The sequence below is a fragment of the Saccopteryx bilineata genome, chromosome 1, assembly GCF_036850765.1.
Source record: "Saccopteryx bilineata isolate mSacBil1 chromosome 1, mSacBil1_pri_phased_curated, whole genome shotgun sequence".
Classification (NCBI taxonomy): Eukaryota; Metazoa; Chordata; class Mammalia; order Chiroptera; family Emballonuridae; genus Saccopteryx; species Saccopteryx bilineata.
Genome location: NC_089490.1, coordinates 167,102,341 through 167,109,676, shown reverse-complemented (window position 1 = coordinate 167,109,676; position 7,336 = coordinate 167,102,341).

Sequence of the window (7,336 nt, the reverse complement as noted above, 5' to 3'; positions counted from 1 at the left end):
TTGCAACGGGTTTCCTAAAATGCATTCAGCCTGGCGCTTCCCGCACGGAGTTTACCTACGCTCGCTCGTGGTTACCTGGCCGGCCCCTGGCAACACAGAGTGCATTTTGCCAGTCGGACCAATGCTGTGTAAAATACTGTCCTTTTGTAACACATCTATAGGCACTGTCTGGGAAGCCAACACGGCGACCCAGATGATTTCCAGAGTCACTTTCTCCAAGATCTGAGCTTTTTAGAGTGAGGGTGCAATGTGGATAAAAAGTTTGGAAGAACCACTCTGAGGATCTCCTCAAATTTTAGAGTCTATCTTGGATTTTTTGATCATTCATTGTGGACTTAGGTTGGAAGTGTATGTCCATAGACATTCATCTATTTGAGTCAGTCCTCTTTTCTTACTGAATAATCCTCCTCATCTTCCACCTCTCACCTCCCCACTCCATTTTCTCTGTGATTTCTCCTGCTTGAATCACTAACATGCAATGCACAGGGTTTCCATAGGAGCGTTTGTGAGATGATTTTGAGACAATCTCTCCTTATTCTTCAAAGTCTTTATTTTTAGCAAATTCAAAACTGGATTCATTCATTCAGTAAACATTTATTGAGTACTTCCTGGATGAGTACTGACACCCTGCAAAAGGGCTGCCTTCTAGACATAAATAAATTGATCCAGATAAGACCTAAATAACTGCTGTAATGTAAATCTTTGTGACAGAAAGATGAGATGACCAGTCAGTCTTCATGCCAGCACCTAAGTAACAGGAATATCTTTAGTAAAGCTGCTAGCAACCCAGCAGACAGTAGACTTCTGGATTCAGAGATGTGAAGTGATTTAAGTCCCACCTGATTTACCAGCTGGATGTGTTAGGACAAGGTACTGAATCTTTCTATGTATCAGTTTTCTCACAAGGCCATTGGTAAGACTAAATGAGATAATCTATGTTAGGCTCATTAGCATAGTGGTCTGCACATCGTAAAAGCACTCAGTAAATGTTAGCTATTACTATGAGCAGTAACAATGATTTTAGCAAACTTTGAGACTCAGCCTCCAAATGTTATGGCTAGAGAAACTATGTAGCAACTTTTAAGGCAAATTGTTTCTTTAGTTACATCACATATACAAACTTTACAGGCTGAGTGACTGGAACAACGGAAATGTGTTTTCTCACAGTTCTGGAGGCTGGAAGTCCAAGGTCAAGATGTCAGCAGGTTTTGTTTCTCCTGAGGCCTCTCTTCTTGGCTTGCAGATGGCTACCTTTTCACTGTGTCCTCAGTGGCATTTTCTCTGTATGTGCCTGTGTCCCTGGTATCTCTTCTTCTTCTTATAATGACACTAGTCATATAGGATTAGGGCCCCATCTAGCAGCCTTGTTTAACCATAATTACCTCCATAAAAGCTCTAGCTCCAAAGACAGTCACCTTGGGCTTAGGGCCACAGCACATGAATTTTGGGAGACATACTTAGGTCTGTAACTGAAGTTAGAACATCAGGCATGAATCTGACAATTTTCATGGGTTGGGAATTCAGGAGCAGCTTACCTGGTGGTTTTTGTTTGGGGTGTTCCAAGAAGTGGCAATTGAAATAATGGTCAGGGCTGCATTCATCTGAAAGCTTGGTTGGGACTGGATGATCTGCTTTCAAAGTGATTCATTCACATGATATATATATATAATATATATATATATATATATATATATAGAGTCTACCGGAAAGTTCTGTCCGTTTTTGGAATAAAACAAAATACAAATTTTTCTTACCGTCAATAAACTTTATTAAATAATGTAATTGCCATTATTATTAATGATTTCTTGCCAGTATGAGGGCAATTTGTATATCCCATTTTTGAAAAATGTTTTATCTTTTGATGCGAAAAATTGAACCAGTGCTTGTTTGATATTGTCTTTATTTTTGAATTTTTTTCCCTTCAAAAAATTTTGTAAGGACAAAAATAAGTGATAGTCGGAGTGTGCTAAGTCCAGGGAATATGGTGGATGCGACAGATATGCTTCTGTAGCATTTCTTTCTTATTGAAATTCGTAAAAATTACAGTGGCGTAAATGAACTTTATCAGTAGCCATGGGTACACTATCGCTTCACACATAAGACTAACGTGAATCAAGTTTGTTTTAGTTAATTTGCTACGTCAGTATGTATACATTAAGTGATAAAAATAGAGAGGCACACATGCGCCAAATAAACATGTGCTTACATGTTGAAACTTGTTGTGATAGAAACGGACAGAACTTTCCAGTAGACCTTATATTTTTTTCCTAGGGCTGCTCGAACAAAGTGCCAAAGATGGTGGTTTAGAACAATAGAAACTTATTGTCTACCAGTTCTTGAGGCTAGACATACAAGATCAAAGAGTCATCAAGGTTGGCTCTTTCTGAGACCTGAAAGGGAGAATCTGTAATGTGCCTCTCTCCGAGATTTTTGGTATTTTGCTGGCAGGTTTTGATGATCCTTGGCTTGCACTTACATCACCCTGATTTCTACCTCATCATTACACGTTGTTCTCCCTCTGTGCATGTCTCTGTGTTCAAATCCACCCCCCCACTTTTTAAAGGACACCAGTCATATTAGGGTAGGGCTCATGTTAATGACCTCATTTTAACTTGATTATCTCTGTAAAGACTTTATCTTCAAAGATCATATTCTTAAGTGCTTGAAATTAAGACTCCGTGTGTGTGCGTGTGTGTGTGTGTGTGTGTGTGTGTGTGTGTGGACAGATGACTATTGGCTGAAGACCTCTTGCTGGTTATTTGTAGGAGGACTCAGCTGCTTCCAACATGCACCTCTCTGTGAATGTCCTCATAACAGAGGCAACTGCTTTCCCTCCAGTTTAGTGACTCAAGAGAGAAAGGATTGGGCCTTGATGCCTTTTATGACCTAGCATCAGAACTACACTGCCTCTTCTGATGTATTCTGTTCATTCTAAGCGAATATTTAAAGCTAGTCCATTTTCAAGGGGAAGAGAACAGGCTCCATCTCTTGGAGAAATGTTGCCATGTGATTTGAACATATTTTAAAACCGGCTCAGAAAGGAAGCAGAGTTAGGTCAAGTTAGACAGGAATATCGGTCAGGATAGTGGAATAAGATCAAGATAGGAATCCCGCCATAGAGATTGTACCTGTTATAAATACTAGAGTCAGGCAGTGAACACTCAAGAAAGGAGGAATCAAATAGTTAGACAGCTAAGCTTAGTTATCAGGTTAGTTATAAAGAGAGGAAGAATTCTTCCGGGGAAGAAAGTTCTACCAGTGTTTCTCATGTTAGGCAATGGTTCCATTGTGTGGCCAGTTGAGCAAGCAGAACGGTCTGACAGGAGCCCTCCTGAAATTGTATCTCCAACATGCCCACTTCTCTCCAGTCGCTGGCAACAGCCTGCAAGTCACTATCATATCTTTCTCTCGTAGCCTCTAAATCAGCCTTCCTGTGTCTGCTGTAATCACACTGCAGCCAAAGTAAACTGGCAGATTTGATTATATTTCTCTCCACTTAAAGTCTTTCAGTGACTTCCTTAGGAATCCACTGCAAAATCTTAAGGTCGAGAGTAAAATACTTAAGGCAGCCTTTGAGAATGTACATGATCTAGCCCAGCGGTTCTCAACCTGTGGGTCGCGACCCCGGCGGGGGGGGTCAAATGACCAAAACACAGGGGTCGCCTAAAGCCATCGGAAAATAAAATATGTATGGCTTTAGGCGACCCCTGTGTTTTGGTCGTTCGACCCCTGCCGAGGTCGGGACCCACAGGTTGAGAACCGCTGATCTAGCCCTCCAGGTTCATCTCTCAGCACTTCTCCCCTCTCCACCCTCCCTCCGGCCATGCTGGCCTTCTAACACGTCTGCCCCTATAACAGGCCCCTTCTTACCTCTTGACCTCGCACAGGCTATTTTCTCTCCTGAGAACTCCACGCTCTGCCAAGCCTTCCAACTCTTCTTTTGGCGTGCTATTCCCAGCTGTAATTGAGTAATTCGTTTTGAAATTATTATTTTTTTCATATTTATGTTTCTTCCATAGACGTGTGAAGCCCACAAGAGTAGGCATCACATTTGTCTGGCAGACCACTGAAGAGTGCCACTACCTTGCATGACATTCCGGGGGAATCGCACCCTTGGGGGTCCTGCAGGGAGCAGCCGGGGCCTTGACTTCTGCTGCCTCATCTAGCGCCTGCCTCAGAGAAAGTGCTCATTAAACATTGGGTGGAATGACTGAATCAATTAATAAAAGAATTGGAAGATACAAGAAGTATTAGAATCGGCTTGAGAAAAGGGCAGAGCCTTCAGGGGCTCTAAAATGTCAGTGTCATGTAGAGTAGAAAAAGCTAGCACAGGACCCTGGGGCAAGGCCAGGGAGGTGGAATAAAATCAGGACGAGGGGGCAGCACAGATGCCAAAGGGAGAACTTGGAGGAGGGAGAGGGCGGTCAAGACCGCCAGGGAGGCAGTTTTAACTAAGATAAAACAGGAAAGTTTCCTTGGAATTTGGTGATGTGAAGTCATTGCTGACATTGGCCTGGATAACATGGTGGAGTGTTTTGTGCTGAAGCAAAACTGGAGCGTGTGGAGGTGAGTAGTATGTTGTGGAATGAGACTGCTAACTCTTTCAAGGAGCTTAACCCTTTGAGTAGTGATTCTTTTCATGCTCATTGACCCCTGGGAGTGAGGGTTTTTTTGACCAATTTATGAAAACAAGAAGAACATACATTTGCCTTTTTTTAATGTTACCTGACACATTTTTGAAATAAAAATTTTTGTACGATCGTACTCTGGACGGTCAGGAGGCACGAGGACATACATGAACGTTTGTACTACTCAATGAATCGAAGGGCAGGGGAGACCGAGCAGGACCTGTGAGTTTACGTGGGGATGGAAAGAGCTTTTGTTCAGAGCAAGACGGAGTGGTTGGCCCTATGTGGGAGGTCGGATGAATTTTGCTGGGAAGGCGGTCATGCACAACCTCTCACCCTGTGCATGGCCGGTAAGAGTGCCGTCACAGCCTGTGCTGCGCTGATCGCCCTGTGAGGGGATGTCTTTCCCTGTCTGAGCTTGATGTACATCCTTTGTTCTGCTCGAGTGCCTGCCTCAATGGCCCTCAGACGCATTCTGTATTTCTGACCCCGTGGGTGAAGGACGAGGTCCTTTCACCGCAGCATGGCATGGGGTGTATGCATCACACTGCCCGCGCTCACTGCAGATTGGATGGGCTGGCCATCAGGGATCAACGCATTGCAAGAGGCTGGGTCTTGGGCACTGTCTTGCTCCTATTGCTGTAAGTAAGCACTGTACCACTTAAGCCTGGGGTCAGAGGTGGGTGAAGGTTGGTTGAGGCCCTGGGCACAGAAGAAAATATTGAGTCTCTTAAAAAAAAGAGAGAGAAACAAGGGAAACAAAAATACATATTAACCATATTTTCAAATAAATAAAAAATATTATGTACTATTAATGTTAAAATTGCACATATGAAACCAAATTTGATGTCATTACAAAAAAGTGTATAGTTGGGGTTTTGCGAGGCCCTTTGGAAGTCAGGGCCTGGGGCGCGTGCCTGGTGCACCTGCCTTTAAATCCGCCTCTGCCTGGGCTGCGTGTTGTCTTTTCTCAGTGACCTTAAATTACACACTGATCTCTTCGTCAGGTGGTGCTTCTCTGCCTTTTAACCTTAGCTGCACAGCCTGGCCACCTGTGAACAGCGGTCCACCTTTCCTTTTGCAAATGGGTGTGGGAATTGGAGGGAAATATTAGTGTAGGTATGGGAGGGTTTATCTCTTTCTAGGGAACTAGGAGGCCTTATACTGAGAGAGAAAGGGGATGTGGATGTACTGGAGTTTGATAAGAAAAAAGAAAATGAAGGAGAATTCATGGTGTGATTTGGTAAAAAAAAAATACTTGTTTTAAATACTTGTTTTAGAGAATAGAGAAGCATTGTAGAAATCTTATCAGTGTTATAGTCCCATTTGAGGTTGATAACTATAGGCCAGGACCAACCCTACACTGTTAATGAGATTTGTCTTTATCAATGTTTAGCAGTTAGGGCCCAAACACAAAAGATAAGGGAGTTTGAATCCCTCCAGGATTGAGGGTTTTCATGTTGATGTAATGAGAGATCTGTGTAGCAAGAGCATCCAGAACATTAGAGAAAGAGGAGTTTAGATTGTGACTAAGAAGAACAAAGAGGGAAGTGATGAGTCCCTGGCCAGTTGGTTCAGCGGTCAAGTGTTGGCCCGGCATGTGGAAGTCCTGGGTTCTATTCCCAGTCAGGGCACACAGGAGAAGCGCCCATCTGCTTCTCCACCCCTCCTGCTCTTGCTTCTTTCTCTCTATCTCCCTCTTCTCTTCTCCTGCAACCATGGCTTGATTGGAGTGAGTTGGCCCCAGGTGCTAAGGATGGCTTCATGGCCTCCGCATAAGGTGCTAAAAAATGGCTCCAGTCCCAATGGAGCAAGGGCCCCAGATGGGCAGAGCATCACCCCCTAGTGGGCTTGCCAGGTGGATCCTGGTCGGGTGCATACGAGAGTCTGTCTCTCTGCCTCCTCTCCTCTTACTGAATGAAAAAAATAGTAAGAGGGAAGTGATGAAATGAAGCAGCTGATAAAGAGAAAGTAGAGGGTCCTATGAACCAGAGATGCTCTGAAAGTTGAAGAACCCATGTAGTAAAAGTTATGAGCTGGAAGGATGGGAGACTGTGGGCAGAGAGTGAGCTGTCTGAATTAGGGACATCTGACACAGAGTGCTTTCAGGTCCAGGGAGTGATGGGGTGGTAGCTGAAGTGATGGAAGAGATGAAGTCAAGAACATGAGAAGTCAGGGAGTAAGTCATTCACCCACATGGACATATGGAGAAGTCATACAGAGTAACAGCAGGACATGGCATGGAAGTGACGCTTGGAGCTGAGTGCCACTGGCCATGAAGAAGGTTGGTATTTGACTGTGGCAGGAAAGGTGGTGGTAGAGCATGCATGAAGACAGAGGTGTAGCTGGACTGCATGAGTCTCAAGGCAGCAGGAGCTTTCTAAGAAGATATAGGAGTATTGGTGTGGACTCGGTTTTGGGAGAAAGGAAGATACCAGCCTCTTCGCCCACCACCTGAGCTAGGTCATAGACACGAGGACACCCTGTCACACATGAGTCAGCAAACCAATGCAGTTCTTGGCCAAATCTGGCCGTTGGCCTGTTTTCAAATTATTTTTATATTTTTAAATGGTTGAACAAAACTCAAAAGAAGATGTCGTGACATGTGAAAATGATATGAAATTTAAATTTCAGTGTTAATAAAGTTTTACTGGAACACAGTTATGCTTATTTCTTTCATTTTTCTATTTTTAAATTGATTATCTGGG